Source organism: Schistocerca serialis, chromosome 2, assembly GCF_023864345.2.
Source record: "Schistocerca serialis cubense isolate TAMUIC-IGC-003099 chromosome 2, iqSchSeri2.2, whole genome shotgun sequence".
Classification (NCBI taxonomy): Eukaryota; Metazoa; Arthropoda; class Insecta; order Orthoptera; family Acrididae; genus Schistocerca; species Schistocerca serialis.
This window is the reverse complement of record NC_064639.1, coordinates 143809821-143827968: the sequence shown is the minus strand read 5'-3', so window position 1 is coordinate 143827968 and position 18148 is coordinate 143809821.

Sequence of the window (18148 nt, the reverse complement as noted above, 5' to 3'; positions counted from 1 at the left end):
ACCCCTCATCTCCAGACCATCCAGCAGAAAGCCCATTCCCGCCTCCGCCTTCTGAAACTCCTGTCTGGCCGGACATGGGGATTGCATCCTTCTACCATCCTCCACACCTACAAATCCCTCATACGTCCTATCCTCTGTTATGCCAGCGTTGCCTGGATCTCCGCCCCCACCCGCTTTTACAAGGCCCTCCAAATCCTTGAACGCCATGCGCTCCGCCTTGCCTTCCATATCCGCCGTCCTTCCCCCACACGGCTCCTGTATGAACTGATCCCCTTCCCCCACGTCCTCCTGTTCCTCCAACATCTCCGCATCCTTTACATTGTTCGCAGGCTTGATCCCCCCACCCTCTGGTTTCCTCCTTCCTCTCCACCCCCCGCCTCTATCGCTGTATCCCACCCTCTCTCCACCTCCACACCCTCCATCTCCTTCATCAGGGCAATTTCCAACGCCTCCCCCTCCCGGATGACGAACTTCGCCGTGACATCTACCCTTCCTTCCAACTATAACCTGGCCTTGTTCCCCCCCCCTCCCCAGGGCCCCCTTTTTCCTCTTCCCTCCTTCTCCCAGAGCGGATTTTCCTCCATCCCCCCCCCCTCCCCTGAGACGCTGCACCCCATACTTGCCTCTCTCGTTCCCACATCCCTCCCTACCTGGCCCTCCTCCGTGCGCCCCCCACTCATCTCCCCCATCTCTTCCCCTCCCTCCCTTCTTCAAGTCTCCCTCATCTCCTAGCGCCTGGCAGATCCTCTGTATTGATCATCATCAGTGTGCCACATCAGTGTTGTCTAGTGCTGTTTCTCCTGTGCGTCAAGAGGTGTGATTTTAATTGTGTACTGCCTTGAGGTTCGCCGTCAGTGTTATGTTATGTGCTATGCCATCCGTCGATACCTTTATACTGTGCCTTGTGTTCTTTTGATTGTCGCAGTGTGTGGCTTTTTGTGTGTGCTACTTTTAAACAGTTTTTTATCTCCATTTTAGTCACCCCATTTTTTTGTCTATTGCCTTCCATGTTGTTCCCCCTTTTTTATATCTATCTTCACCTTATTCCCTCCTTTGCTGTTTTTAAATGTCTTCTATTGTTTTGTTCTATGTCTTTCGGCTGAAGAGCAGCGCATATGCTGCTGCCAGCCCGCCCCGATGGGGAATTGAAATACAATAAAGAAAAAAAAATGGCTCATAAGATAAAGTACGAACGTATACATGCAACAAACCAGTGGAATCGAGCTAAAAAAAGCGAGGTTGCACACATTTTTCAAAATCAAGGCCACAATGTAGGAAATGGGTTTACGATAGTTGCTCATGATATTGCAGCGGAAGGACCACATTCCCTATGTCCCATATATGTTAGCTTTCTTTGTTACTGTATCTGTACAGCCAAGCCTGGATCAAAAAATCCGTCACAGGTGCGATAGTTTAGGATTTTTGGAATAAATATCTCATTTAGACAGAAGGATTTAAAGATGCCTGGACAAATGAAGACCAACACACAAAGTAACCTGTCAGTATGATCCTTTGGTTGAACTGGATTCTTAAACTTTCTGTTTGTTAACATGATCTAGATTGTGAGAAGGGAGAGGGTGCACTGTGGCTGTCTGAACACCTTGCAAATAGAGGACAATGTATGTCAACCCCAGTGAGTATGAATCAACAGCCTGTTCCTGTGAGGAAAATATGATTGATGTTAAACTTTACATCAAGGACATTGAAACCAATAGTTTCTATTTAGGTCAGTAAGAGGAAGGTTTTCCTTTTGAATTGCTGAACTTTGGAAAGTCGTTTACAGTTAACAAAAGTAACTTGATCCATATCGTGAAATGTTAAATTATTCTTAGGTGAATTTGAATCGTTTTATGGCACCCAGCTGTTGATACAGAACAACGATAGTTTATCTAGATGTTAACATTAATTTCCAGAAAGAATCAGACAACAGAAATCTTGGTCTATATCTACATGGATACTCCACAAACCACATTTAAGTGCCTGGCAGAGGGTTCATCGAACCATTTGTGAGCATTTTCAGCCTACTTTTTCGCGACATGAAGACAAATTACAGAACCATGAAGCAGCAATAAAAGAACTGCAGGCCATTGTACACGAAAATCACGACGCCTTGCAGGATAAAACTGACTCAGTTACATCTACCGATGCGGCAGTGCAACTTGTAAAATATCAGGAAAACTTAAAAGACACAGTAGATACGATTACGACATAACTGGACACTCTAAAATTGGCTCATAAAAACGACGGAAGAAATCAGCACGTTATCGGAAAAAGTAGCCGAACTTTCGGATCAGTTAACAAATTTATCTACGAAGATAGATCATGATTTGAATGACACAAGACCGATAGCCTTTACTGACTCAGAGGAGTAAGAGGAAATTAGGAAATTTAAACAGAGTCAGAAACAAATTAATACGCAACTCAAAAAAGAAAAACGTGAAGTATAAGATCAGTTGGCACAGGTGATACAAGAATTTCATGTTTCAGAGGATACTCGCGCTCCGACGCGGGTAGAGGGATTTAGAAATACGGAAAAGTCACACAGTAATAATACATGGTATTTCCGAGATCTTGAAAGGATTCGGCAGGTTGCACCGAGCGTTGAGATGGAACCGCCGACATGACGTAGCCATAACCTATCTGCGACTCGGCGACACGACGGCTTTGACTATAAGGTCTTCATCAAAACGCGTAAATTTAAAACATTCAAGAATTCTGCTAATGGCATACATCCACGTGCTTCGCTTCATCGATTTTCTTATTGTTTCCCTCCTAATTGGTCGTTAGAGCATAAATTACAATTTATGTGTGGCTATTTAGAAAATGAACCAGCTGTACGAATGCGATCGTTTATTCGCGACAGTCACAATGAAGGAAATTCTGCATATTGGTCTCAGGCTACACAATATCCAGTAAAACACACTATTATAATGATGAAGCATTTGAAACAATCTGGATTTTCCTGACCAGTAAATTATTTTGAAGATATGTTACACAAGAATCAGTATTTGTCAAACCCGTACAGCCCCTCGGAACTTATCCGCATTTGCTTAATTAAATTGCCTGAACGCTTAAGACAAATTATTTTGGTTGGACGTTGTAAAGATGACATCGAAGCTTTTCAGGGTCTTTTACAAGAACTAGAAATCGACACAGACAATCGCATGATGCGAAAACAGGAAAATAACAACAATTACAGGTCACATCCATCACAATTTCGTGACGACAGAAACAGTAACCGTTACAAAGATAAACGTGACGAAAACAGACACAACCCGTATGACAACTATTGGCAGAGTAACAATAATCACAGAGAAAGATCACATTTCCATGGAAATGACTATGACAGCGACAACCGTAGAAATAGACAATAGGGGAACCAGAATAATTATTATCAACGGAGATGAAATGACTTCAGACGCAACAGCCCACCTCGCAATTACGATTCGGGGAGAAACCCTCCAACAGTTAATCTACAAGAAAGAAATTACAGAAATTACCGACAAGACGACAGACGCTATATTCATAACAACAGACCTGAATTTAATCAGAATTGGCGTGATTCAAATAGGGCAGGGCCCTATCGACAAGGTGAAATTGTAGAAATTAGGTTTCCAAATCCCAGTAACGAGGCGCGGCAACAAAGACATAATAGACAATCACTCGCACCACAGGCAGCCACAAAACGTACTTATGAAACTGACGACGTAGCTGCGATGACTGTCAATTATGTGAAAACGGTGGACTTTAGGGACATTTTACTCCAGGAACATGACCTGAAACAGAACAATACTGCATATCCTGTAGTTCATATCACAACAAATGACGGCAGTACCTGACACTGGCAGTGCTGTTTCGGTAATTAGTGAAACAGCTTCCAGTAAATGCAACAAATCGAACGATTGTCCCACACTTACTTTACGTAAAATTAAATTACATGGAGTAATTTTTAGAAAAAGTGTAGATGTACGCCAACGAACTAACGTAGAATTCTTTTGTCAAAGCCACAGATTTATTATGAATTTTCTTATTTTTCCATTATTGTCGACGGAAATCATATTAGGTGTAGATTTTTTGAATCAGTATAAATCAATTTTAAATTTTCACGACACTGAAATAAGTTTAGAGAAAGAAGGTACGTCGATAGCTATGAAATTTGAGGATTGGCTTTCAAACCATGGCGAGAAAATAAATGGGATTTACCTCTTGTCAGATCACAGTTTGGAATTTTCGACGGAATTTGACACTAATATTCACTTTGTGTGTAGTAACAGGGATGATATTGATGACGTATTTGATACTAACTTTTTAATTCAGAAAAACTCAAAAATTCGAGAACTGTAACGACACTGATAGGCAGGACGTTTTTGACATTTTACGAGTACATTCCACAGTTTTCACTCACAAAACAGGAACAATTAAAGGTTTTCAGTACAAATATCGTGTTAGTGAGTATACAAAATATTGCGTCAGATCAAATGTAATTCCGGCAAATTATAGAGACAGAGCTAAAATGCAAATACAGTCTATGCTTGACGAGGGCATTATTGAACCAGCGGTGAGCTCATACAATAATCCATTACATACCGTTGAGAAGAAAAACGGATCGATCAGGCTTGTCTTAGATTTCAGACAAATAAATATCATAATCATTCCTGAAACAGATGGGCTGCATATGTTGGATGAACTTCTTCAAAATTTCAATGGCGTGAAAATGTTGCCTTCTATTGATCTCAGATTCAGCTTTTATCAAAGTGAACTTCACCCAGAATGTAGAAAATATACGGTTTTGCTACGTTTTGGCCATTGTTATCAATGTCGGAAATTTCCTTTTGTTTTGAACATTTCTTCCTCAGCATTCATTCGTGGGCTAAATTCCATATTACCCGAGTTCTTACAATAACACAACATCGTACGTGGACGGATATTTTAATAGCAGAAGCCTCTTGGGAACAACATAATCGTATCCTCAACTATTTGCTTCATATTTTTGCAGAATCTATAATTACAGTTAACTTGGAATAACCTACATTCGCTAGGACAAAGGTGAAGCTTTTGAGTAACATTATTTCTTGTAAGGGCATTCAGCTGGATCCTGAAAACGTGGAAACAATCAGAGCTATTCCTGTTCCATCCACAAAAAAGACAAGTTGGCAGTTTTCTAGTTCTCGTGAATTTCTACCGTCGTTTCCGGAATATGCAAATTCTAGTAACTCCAAAACTTAGTTCTCTCACTGGCAAAAATACTATTTCGAACTGGGATGAACAGGCACAGTTGGAATTTGATTCTTTGATAGAAGCGCTACTTAATGCGCCAATCTTAGCTCACCAAGATCTCCTACAGTATGTCTGTCTTAGCACAGATTCTTTTAAGGTTGGTCTTGGTACCCGTTTATTTCAAGAAGCTAAAGAAAATGACACTACTATTCATAAATCCATCGCTTTTTCTAGCCACGTGCTAACAAAATCTGAGAAATATTATTCCGTCACTGTCGTTTGGGCATTTGACAAATTTCGTTACTTTCTTTCTGGCAAATAAATAAAAGTTTATAATGACCATCGAGCATTGTCATTTCTTGTGTCTTCAAAATTAAATCAGGTTGAAACGTTGGGCTTTGTTTCTGCAAGAATTCCGCTTTACAATAGTCTGCATTCCTGGTCCGGAAAACATTGTTGTGGACACACTTTTACTTGCCTTGAGGAAAACAACACAGCAGCTAACCTTGAGAAAAATGTCAGTATTCTTTATGCTCAAACAGGTGCCGCTTCAGCCGTTTTTAAGCTCGTCGCCCTCCCGCAAGTGCTCGCATAGCTGTAGAAAAGAGAGGCCATTGACCTCGCGATTGCGATTTCTTTGCTGAACACGTCACAAACTCTACATACACTATTACTAGTATACATATGATTGCACTCTGGAGTTCGAACTTTGTGCTACTTACCGAAATGCTTATCAGTTGATGAGAAATATTTTTATGTTCGCCACCTGATTATTACAAGGGTCCCTCTACGAGAGTTGAGAGAAATTCTACTGACTTATGAAATACCACTTGGCTATTGAATGATTTTTATGTTTTGCCTTGTAAAAATTTGCTTATTTTATATGGTATCTGGTTTCTAACTAATTTGCACCATTGGTTTATAAAATAAAATTCATTACTTATGCTAATGTGAACACATTCTGTCAACAGATGCATTAAATAATAATTTTATGATCCACATTCTTAAAAAAAGAGAACTTGGAAAGGAAAGAACAACGAGAAGGAGAAGCAACCAGTAACAGGAATTGCATACATAGTTTTCTTTTCAAAGACTTGGTAATTTTTCCGATATAATAATGTACAGGATGGCGGGTATGGGCAGGCGGTGGGCGTTATGGAATAATAGTGTAATTTTTAGAGAAAGGCCATTTATTGGCTAAAGCATGTTGAACCGGGCTACATAGGCCTAGGGAGGTGAGGGTGAGCCAGAGCTTGCAATTTGGCGAACATTGTTCGCGAAGCTACCGAAAGTGGTTGTCTGCCAAAACTAAGTCCACAGTGCCGCAGCACCGGGAGAAGCGGGAGATGTTCAGTCCTACAGGGCGCGCATCCGACTCGCGGGTGAGCGAGAATACAAGAGAGCGGGCCCGGCGACGGGCGGCCGGGTATGTTCGACGCACCACGCGGCTTCCTCCACCCTGATTGGTCAGGACCGAGCAAACCGTGCGGGCGGCATGGAACATTCCAGAGCGTTGCCTGCTAAGCGACGCCTGGGGCGGCGTTACCTCGTCAGCACATGAGAGAGCCGCGTGATCAAGGTGCCCTTCGTTGGTGCTGATTCCTGTTACTAGACCGTGGGACGAAAGAATTTACAGGCAGCTAACACTGCCGGCCGTGGCTTGGCCGTAATGGAAAAATGAAGTTACCGGTTTGAGGCTCATATAATAAAGTAAAATCCCTTACTGTCTGGCTCATCCTTTACATTCCTCCCCCTTCCGTGGGAGCGGAGAACGTACGTGAATTCGCTCAATGTAATTAGCATTTAAATGTAAACAAATTTAAATTTATCTTGCAAAAGAAAGTGAACATTGGCTCTCACGGAAGACGGCAGGGGTCTTAATCTATGGGAGGGTATAGAGACTCTAAAGACCTCCTAAGGGTCGCAAGGGGACTTACATCAACAATATTGTGTGCATGCAAGAATCATCATAAGACATCAAATCATCATAGAATATCAAAACATCATAAAATATCAAAACAAAATTAGAACAAAACATAGCAGTGTGAATTAGACAAACATGTCAAGTGTTCTTGTTGCTAAGTTGAAGTAAAAATGTCTTTTTTTTCTTTTGTTGGAATAAGTTGAAAATATAAACACATCACCACTGATGAGTCACGGCGAGGGCGACAGACGCGAGGCGGTGTGGGGTGTTGTCCTAAGCGGGCAGCGCGCAGGCTGTCGGCGGGAAGGGGGCGTGGCCGTGGCCAGGTCCGTGCACTGGAACTCAGCGCAGGGGGAGTATGAGGGGAGATTCACACGTTTCAAAACACAGTTGAAAAGGGAGTTATTACTAAGGAAACACTTCACTACACTACGCTAGTTTTTCCACATTAACTGATATCTCAGTTTCACTCTTAAAACTAAGAGAGGGCACATGCCTGATAGGTTCTTGTTTTCTCTTTATTGTTGAGTTTAGTTTGTGGCTGTTTACCATTCATTTAAGTGCCAACAGGCGAACGTAAGAAATTTGTCCTTTTCATGTTTTAGCAAGTCATCAATTGACGATAGGTGATCATTTGACTTCTTAGATAAAGCTGGCAAGTTAGCTGACAGAGGAACCATGAATAGGCTTTCAGGTATAAAAAACATAATTAAAGGGGTGTGAATACTAAGTAAGCCGTAGTGGCATGAAAGGTTATAAGTGGTGTTCCAACGGGGACCGTTTGCTAAAGACCTGCGCGGAGGCTACGTCAGAAAGGCGCGCGGCAGATAACTTCAAAAGCCAGCGCGTCGTCAGGGCTGCACGCGGCAGCTGAGGGGTCTATGACTGTCAAATGCAACAAATTTGCCTCTTTGGGCTGACCCTCTACGTATAATAACATTCACATTTTGAGAAGAATTTTCTCGTCACTCAATATATTTGCTGCACGCCGTTAAGTGAGAGTGACGAAGAAAAGTGACACCAGTTTGGTGCAGGTGGGACATAGATTGTGTCGTTGGATGTCAAGGCTGTTGCTAACGAGAGGGGGAAAACAAAACTCGACAAGAATCTAGAGATTTCCATAGTGGAAACAGAAGGCGTAAGGAATTGAATTAGAAAAGACTAAGTTGAGCGTAATTTCTGAAGGACTTTTCCTTTATGAAGGTATAGTGCACGGTGCATCGTTGACACGACATTAACTCCTACTTAACTGTGTAAATGACAATTCTGCGATTCCAAGATAGCTGCTACTTACTTCTACCTAAAACACGACTTCTCTCACTTAAAACAAAACTTTACTGCGCGACAAAATTCGCCGTCTTCATCCACTCAACATCTTGAAACTAAACTCACCGTCTCTATCCTCTCAACATTTTGCGACTAAACTCGCCGTCTCTATAACTCCATGGTGCTGGGCTCATTGGGCCCAGCTGGTTGCTTAAAACTCCGTCTATCATTGGTTATCTCGCAGTGTCCTGGGACACGTCATACGGTTAAATGCTACTACTTCAATAGTCGGTATTCCTTCGGAAAATACAACGGCAAAGCAGTGTCAAAGAAGGCTCAAGGTTTTGAACAGAGATTTCCGCTTACTGGCGGTTTAGCTGCGGGCTAGACGCGGTTCGCGTCTGATGTTGCCTGGTCAGCTGTCGTCAGAGAGCACAGAACACTGTTCTCCCGAATTCTTCTTCGACATGAAAGATTAAAGAATAGACTATGCCGCGAAACCGAAAAGTGAAGAAACGACACAGACAGCTAAGGGTCCGCGCGAGTGCCAGCCGCGTCACGTAAGGTACGTGCCCTTACGGCTGGTGCATGGCCCTTCAAGGGTTGTTCTGTTGATAGTTGAAAGATGAAAGTGGTTAGAACGGACTATGTCGCGAAACGGAAAAGTGAAGAAACGACACAGACAGCTAAGGGTCCGCGCGGGAGCCAACCGCGTCACGTCAGGTACGTGCCCTCACGGGTGTGGTTCTCTTGTTCATCCAACAGACTAGGTATATGGCCAAAGCTTGCTCGTTCTGTGGGTGTGATTCACTCTGTTTACGTTACCTATCACGGGGGTAGGCATGTGGTATGTCCCTCCTGATAAACATTCAAATAAAAATGATAATAAAGCATGGTTACATCCTAAACTATTCTTCTAAAACAATTTATCACCTAAGACATCATTATTATTAACCAGATAATTGGCAGAACTCGGGAACTTACTCTAGCATGCTTGAAATCCTACAAAATTATTATCCTCATCAGTATAGTAACACAGCGACACATGGAAACACTAGGCTGATACAAATACTAAATTACTGGTGCTGGCAAACTCTAGCTAAAACTGTCTAAATAGTTAGTAATAAAACAGTCAAAATGAACAACAATAAGATAATACATGGACTTAAGTAATTGGACACAAGTAATTAGACATAAGTAATTGGACGTAATCAATTAGACACAAGCAATTTGACATAAGTAATTGGCAACTCGTCATAGTGATATAAGCGGTGGCAAAACCGTAACAAAAGCAAAAGTTTAAAATATTATTTCCTTCAAACAAAACTTCCTTACTCTCCAGTTACATTTCGAAGCAAAATGAATGTAAGCATCCCTTGGTATTCCTTTATGCTCTCGTTTGTGTCTTCATACCAACTAATCTTTGGTACTTCTACCCACAGGAAAACTGTCATTAAGTAATGGCAATGTTGTGTGTAATGCTGTGGAATAGTGTAATGTCATGTTTAATACTTCCTTTAAGAAGATTCTGATGAAAAATGATTTTATGTCTCGTTCAATGGACAGACCAATAATTATTAAACGTGTGATAAACCGTTTCCTGTGTTGATTTGTTTTTGCAAATATTTGTGATTATCAGTCACCCAGTCAATCGTTCAAGGATATGATTATTGTTCCTTTTGTTAATTCTCTCACCTATCTGCTTCCATATAATCAATATTGGCGGCTCGACGAAGCTAGTTGCATCTCGGAAGACGTCGATATGACTTACCTGCCGGTGCTTTGGTTTTTAATAAAATTAGAGTTCATTTGTCATATAAAAAGTGTGTAGGGAGCAAAGTAAGTTCCTGACTATTGAAAATGTGCATAACGTTATTCATAGGGTTCGTTATATAATGGTTAAGAATTTCTGTGTTGAGATTCAGTGCAGCTTGAGGTGCTAAGGTGCGACACGCGTCGCGCTCGTGAGATTGTAAGTTGCTGACAGCACAGCTGACGGTACGACTGCGTCCTGTTTCACTGGCTCGGCGGCATAACTGGCGTTCACGCTGGGTCCGTCTTGCTACGCGTGGAGTTAGTCTCTCGGTACAGTCACAAAATTTCCTTCCAGAGTTATCTTATGTTGTTCACGACAGTTATGCATGGAGGATGTTCTTTTCTAAGGGACACTAATAACTTCAATCGCTAGAGGTCACAAAACTATCGGGTTACAACTATTTTACTTAAACACTCTGTTCTTCAAAATTTAGGTAAATGGCAGGTGTTAGGCTTCTATATAAACTATATTTTACAATGGCATTCCAAACCCAACTCCTTGGCTAACGCGTTTCCCACACAGCGGTCGTTTACAGGACAAATATAGCGGCAAGTGCCGGCTTTCTTGACGCCATATAGATCCGTTTATTAACCGTGGTGGTGATACAACATAGCCGGAGATCGATCTGAAATTCCAACATTTACCAATCCTGATAGTTTCCACAATGCGTACCAGGAAAAAGTTCTCTCTTACGATTTTTGTTCCATACTGAAAATTCAAATAGACAATACACATAGATTCCCGTCTTTAGATAAGGCTAATAAAATCTGTAGGGCAATATTAAGCTGGTGATTTTATTTTTATAACTATCACTTTAGGTTTGCTGTTTAAACTGCAACGTACGAATGTACAAAAATGTAGCGTGGCTGAGGCACGTGCCGTGCAGGGCGTAGGTTGGGAGGTGAGGAGGGGCGAGGGGAGAGGTGCAGATGCTGCACGCACCAAGGACAGAGGCGGTGGGTGGGGAAGGGGGAACTGCAATGGCCGCTCTCTCGGCAGGCCGGTGGATGGGGAGGGGAGGGGGCCGCGTCGCCAGCTGACAGGGAGGGGCGGGACTCGGCGCATGTGAACAGCTGTAGACCACAGTGGAGGTATTTACGCACTCCTTCCGTGGCATTTAATATACAGAAATACGTGGTACCAAAAAACTTACCTCGTTGTCTGTTCAACATTGCATCATGAAAACAATAAAATAGCACTTCAGGAAGACTCCTTTTACTTTAGAGTAGCCTATTTGTTGTTTAAGTTGGACGTATTTATTCTTGTTATTATCGTTGTGTGATCATTTAGCAAAACATACATGTAATAGGGCGTCTTTCAAAGTACAGGTAGACGGCTGCATGTAGTCACTGATCTACAGGCAGTTACGAAGGCGTATTAGTATCATGTTTTTATGGTAAAGCTTTAATACCTGTGTTCGTGCACTATTCACTAAATTAACAAGTGAAATGTGAATCCCTTTGAAATATATAAGATTAACTGATTCTTTCTCTACGCGTTCTTTTGACAAGGACAACTTTCCCCTTAATTCCATGATTAAAGAATGTTTGTGGTTTTTAATTCTCGACTGCTACGATAACATTACTAGAGACGTTAAATGACAAGACAAAATGATTACATAACTTCAATCACTTCCATTAGCATGTGACATCATAAATTCTATTACCAGTTACCAATGGTTGCCAATTCTTATGTCAACTTAGAACTAACATGCACAATTTAATTAAATGTATAGTAACTACGGTGTTTTCCGTCAATTAATTCTCTTGCTGCATGCAGGACTTTTCCAGCTGTTTACATACCATTCCAGACCTACTTTCAGGAACGCAAATCATAGGGGTTTGACCTTAGAGCATATCTACGTTGCTGTCTAGGCGGTTGTATTACCTTTTTTCTTGCTTTCTTGGGTGGAACTACTGGCGTAATAGGCCCGGCTTCTCCGGTCGGAATTTCGTGCTGAACCAAATCCGTAGCCGGTAGAAACTGCCTCTCCTCAAACAACCACGAAAATTCCTCTAATACTGCAACATCCTTTTCTCCTCACTGTTTAAATGACCTAACTTCTCTGCTAACTGACTCCTTATCGTCGACGCGACATATCGCACTTCTCTAACTGAACATTTCTTTCCTTTCCTTCCTTTCTTATCTTTATCTCGCTGCTTCTCAGCTCCTCTTATTTCCTCAAAAATTTCCTGACCACTGGCAACAATAGTACCCTTCGGTATCACAACATCTTCTACACCAAAATTATCTATACTTACTGGTATCGCAAAACCCTTCTGTCTCCTCTCCGGTCGGCAGATACTTCTCTTTATATGTACTGACTGACGATCTAAAACATCATTCTGGGTGAGCGGGTCAACCCGAATGTCTGTCTTGGGGCGTTCTTGATTTTTGACATCTATCCAGAGAATCGTTCCACTTCCGCCTTTTATCCTCACAGGGTCAGTGGTTTTTATCGCCCACATCTGCGGTTTTATGGGAGACTGTGAACGGCGCCTTTCGCAGCTCCCTCGCGTCTGACGGGGGTGCGCACTGCCAAATCGGTGAATTGCTTCGCCGAACTGCACAGTTCGCGTTCGATAATCCACTATCCCCTGATAACGGTGCAGGAAGTCATTCCCTAGTATGATGTCAAATTCACATTTCTTTAGCCTCACTACCTCCATCCTCTGACTGTATTTACCACCGTCTATTTGCAGATTCACTACACACGAACCTGCAGGGACAATTACTTCCTCTCCAAGGCCACTGATATTGCACCGGGGTGGCTGTAACACCCTTCGATCATTTTTCTCCACAAACAATACACTAACTTGAGCACCAGTATCAACTAAAATTCTAACTGATTTGTTCCCGAGTACGCCAAATAGACTAACGTGTTCCACCTCTTTACATTTTTCGGTCCTAACCGGGTGTATTATTTTTGTCGGGGGCGCGGGTGGGTGGCGGAACCTGCCCCCCAAGCGTTTCCCTGATTTGGCCCCACGTTGCGGCGGTGGCCGCGCATCTGATTAGAAAATGGAGACTTTGTGGGGCAAACATTATTAGCATGACCTACTGTCTGGCAAATAGTGCAATACGGCGCGCGACAGCGCATTGCCGTATGGTTGGGCTTCCCACAACGCTGACAAAATACTTCTTTTGCTGGGACCGGTACTGGGTCCGATGGGCGCGGGGCGGCAGCGCAAAAACGCAACACCTCTTCGCGAAGCATTGCCAAACGAACAGCTTCAAACAGAGAAGTGGGGGAGGCAGCTTTGACTTCTCCTCCGATGCGGGGGTCAATAAAATGGCTCTGAGCACTATGGGACTCAACTGCTGAGGTCATTAGTCCCCTAGAACTTAGAACTAGTTAAACCTAACTAACCTAAGGACATCACAAACATCCATGCCCGAGGCAGGATTCGAACCTGCGACCGTAGCGGTCTTGCGGTTCCAGACTGCAGCGCCTTTAACCGCACGGCCACTTCGGCCGGCTGCGGGGGTCAATACCGCGAACAAATGCATCAATTGCACGCGCTTCGGCTTCTGAACGCAAAATTCTGTTTTCACTGGCATTTTCACCTAGCTTGTAGGTACGACAAGATACTGCTCGTATGCGATCTGCAAAGGCATCAAAATCCTCATTAGGCTTCTGCCTAAGGGTTGACAATTGATCTCTGTAATATGCGGTACCTCTGGTATCGGAATAACGCGTAGTCAATCCGCGGGCCAATACTTCAAATTCGTGCGTGTCACGCAATTCGTCCACTGTTTCTATGAACATTCGGGCTTCCCCCGTCAACTTCAGTCTGGCTACATTGACCAATAGATCGTCCGGCCAGGCACACGTGCGACCCACATCACGAATATTTTGTAAGAACATAGCTACATTTTCGTGGGACTTCCCAGAAAAGGTGGGAATGAAATCAGCCGCAGGAAAATTGCTTACAGTCGCCATGTTAGCAGAAATTGTGGCGTTTGTATTAGAGACAGAATTAGTGTTAGTTGCCTCTGTTTGAGCATTTGTTACAGGGGTGGAGCTAGCCACAGGTATGGAAGTTCGCGCACTAGCTTCCAGCGTCTGTTTCAAGACGCGGTTTTGCTCAAGTAGCTCCTGATTTTGTGCGAATAACTGGCGCATTTGTGCATTTATGGCCTCGAGCGGGTCTTGCGAGACAGATGCCTCTACGGGGGTATCCCGTTCCGTCGCTCGTGTCCCTATCGGCATGTTTACAACTTTATGGGACGCTAGTGACCAGAAAAAAGTAATGATTGTTACAAAAAAAGGACGGCCACAAAGATTCTCAATTCAGCGGCGGAAGATCGTCGAAGATATAGTTGTAAGCATCGCGGCGACTTACATGGTGATGGCGATGGTGCGACGCATTGGTGGCGGCGACGGCGTGGTGCAGTGGCGGCGAGCGGTGGTCGGCGGGCGGCGGCGACGGCGTCCGGACCCGTGGGCGGCGGCAAATGTGTTGGCGGCGGACGGCGCTGGCTCGGCCGGTCGGCGATGGCGGCAGCCCCTGGCGTGTCGTTGACAGCGGCGGGCGACGGCGGCTGGCGCGGCGGCGGATGACGGCGGCCCGGCAGGTCGCGCAGCGCAGCGCAGGCCCCTCGAACTCAGGCAGCGGGCAGCGCGGCGGCGTGCGGCTCACGTGGCTGACTAGCGTGGGCTGCCTCGCTGCAGCGCGCGCCCTGTGCGTGTTCACTGGCGCAGCCACGGCCCACGTGCAGCAAACGTGGCGGCCGGTTGGCGCATTCCATGCGCGAAGTGTACGGCGTTTTGCCGGGAAAAATTTAGTGTAGCGACAAAGTCACTACGGGAACGGATCCAAACTTCTGACACCAATTGTTCAGGATGGCGGGTATGGGGAGGCGGTGGGCGTTATGGAATAATAGTGTAATTTTTAGAGAAAGGCCATTTATTGGCTAAAGCATGTTGAACCGGGCTACATAGGCCTAGGGAGGTGAGGGTGAGCCAGAGCTTGCAATTTGGCGAACATTGTTCGCGAAGCTACCGAAAGTGGTTGTCTGCCAAAACTAAGTCCACAGTGCCGCAGCACCGGGAGAAGCGGGAGATGATCAATGCTACAGGGCGCGCATCCGACTCGCGGGTGAGCCAGAATACAAGAGAGCGGGCCCGGCGACGGGCGGCCGGGTATGTTCGACGCACCACGCGGCTTCCTCCACCCTGATTGGTCAGGACCGAGCAAACCGTGCGGGCGGCATGGAACTTTCCAGAGCGTTGCCTGCTAAGCGACGCCTGGGACGGCGTTACCTCGTCAGCACATGAGAGAGGCGCGTGAACAAGGTGCCCTTCATCGGTGCTGACTTCCTGTTACTAGACCGTGGGACGAAAGAATTTACAGGCAGCTAACACTGCCGGCCGGGGCTTGGCCGTAATGGAAAAATGAAGTTACCGGTTTGAGGCTCATATAATAAAGTAAAATCCCTTACTGTCTGGCTCATCCTTTACAATAAGTTATTGTGGTGCACCACTTTAGTGTTAAGATGTGACATAGAATCATGGCATTTCACATGGGAGATAGTATAGACCTTTTTCCTTATGCCAGCATGTTGCATAGTTTTGATGATCACAGATGCACACATTCTATTGTAAGCTTACATATATATTTCCCTTGCCTGCATTGCTGTCTTTACTGTAATACTTTTCTGCTTGTGATTTGTCATGTTTAGGCATAAGTTATTGAATCTGTTGGTGCTATTTGTCAGGCCATGTCCTCCCAAATTTTACTCTGTACTACTGTGTTAAGCCAGTTTCATCACTGATTTATTTTGCTTGTTTGCTGCATAATGCCTTATATTAGTTGCAATGTTGCATTTGCTTTGCTAATTTAGGTATGCTACGGTTTACTTTGCCAACTTGCTTTTTTTGTCATTGTTGTTTGTGTTAATTTTTTGTGCTGCTGCATTGCTTCATTCTGTAGTTTGTGTATCTGACCTCAGTAGATTTAAGTTAACTTAAAAGAGGGTGTGCTATATAAGAAAACGAGGTGTGATGATTTGGGAAGAAATGCATTGAGAAGCCATAAGGAAAAATTCTGGCCAGTTAGTTTTTGAAAGAGGAAACAAACAGATATCAGTAGGGTAAAATATGGAAGCATAACACTGGTTGAAAGTATAAATACAGATAACATGCTTAGATAGGATGCTTTTTGTGGAAACAAAAGTATAAATATAGATAAAATGCTTAGATAGGTTTCTTTTTGTGGAAACAAATGTCGAATTAAGAGAGGTCTGCAAGAATTAAATGAAATTTTGATTGGAAATAAAGTGGTTTTAGTTGAAAGTAAAGGGGATATGTGCATTGTAACGTTCCCTGGCAACACTCACACTATTAATAAACTAAAATTTAATTGTACTGTATATGCCGCTATGAAGCAATTTGTATATAGTGTAATTATTTAACAAAAAATATCATTTAATTTTGTGTAAAGGACATTCGTTATTATTGTAATATTTTCTGTAGTAATATTCTCGATGTATTTGTGATTGTAAGATTTATATACTCATAATGTAATTGCGAAATGTGTCAATATCTGCGATAACAAAAATGTAAAATTCAGCCACAGAGGAAAATAATGCTGTAAGATTACAAAGAGATGTTAATGGTCAGCAATAATATAAATAACACTGCATGGTGTGCGTTCTTTGTCGTCTTCCTCGAGAGCTGAGAGTGAGAGGAACCTGTGACGTAGCATTTTATGAATGGGTAGACTTCTTTTGTCTGTATCTAGATTCAGCCGCCATTAGAGGAGAAATTACAAACAAATGTAAGTTGAATTATTGTTGTGGTCTAAATACATTATAATTTATCAAAAGTGTGTATTACTAATGTAAATTAGCTTGGCCATGTCATCTATAATATTTCTTTAAAGACTTTTCAGCATTCTTAGCAATGATCGCTGGTGTTGCTGGGCTGTGCCGCGACCGAACGATTTGCAGCGGCGGCACATTTAAAAAATTGTTCCGCTAAGAAAAATTAACCAAACCCGTAAATCGGGAGCAGATAAGAATTAGCAGCGAATAAAGAAAATGTTTTTCTTTTACAGCAATCCTGAGACTGACGGAATTTATTACTAGTTTCACATTTGTGTATTCATAGGCGGATAGTTAACGTTGAAATTTAACAAGTTGTTGGTTCTTTCAAATAACTTAAATGTATAGTGAAGTCTGTTTTATCAATGATAATTAAACGTCGGCTTGGCAATATTTAACCATTTTCTGCTAATAGAGACAGTCTTGTGTTCCATAGGTAACGCCGGGAAAGAATTCAGTAAATATTTAAAAAAAAAAAATACTGCATTTGGAAAATGTGTGCCAAGGCCGAATTATGTAAAGGATTTAATTCTCAACTAAATATTCTTAATCAGTTAATATGAATTTATCAGCATGAGAGGGTTGACTAAGTTCACGTAATTTTAAATGCACTTAATTCTGTCTAAATGAATTTTTATTACCACACGTAAATAAGGGGTTCTACAACAAAGCTCGTACTGAAAGAAAGAAGGAAAAAATAACAAAAAAACATTATAAAAAAAGTAATTATGTAATTTATTTACTTTTTAATTTAATTTCATTAAAGCATGAAACGAGAGAAATGAAACATAGGTATAAAATGCACACCACAAGTACTGTAGTATCAAATGTTACACTTACACGTACATATTGACGCATTTAAACTAGATCCTGTCCTTTCCTCTTATGTTATTCCGCTATGCTTATGTATACCCTTCTGTCTCTGGGTTATTCCCATATCTTTGTGTTTACCTGATACGATAAAATTGGTAGAATTTTTTTCCTTCTAATACTAGGCAGCATTCACTATGATGAGGAATAATATTACCCTCAAACCTATTCTCTGTCTTTGTATCATGTTCTTTACTTTAGGAAGATGTTCAGTCAGTATTTATTCT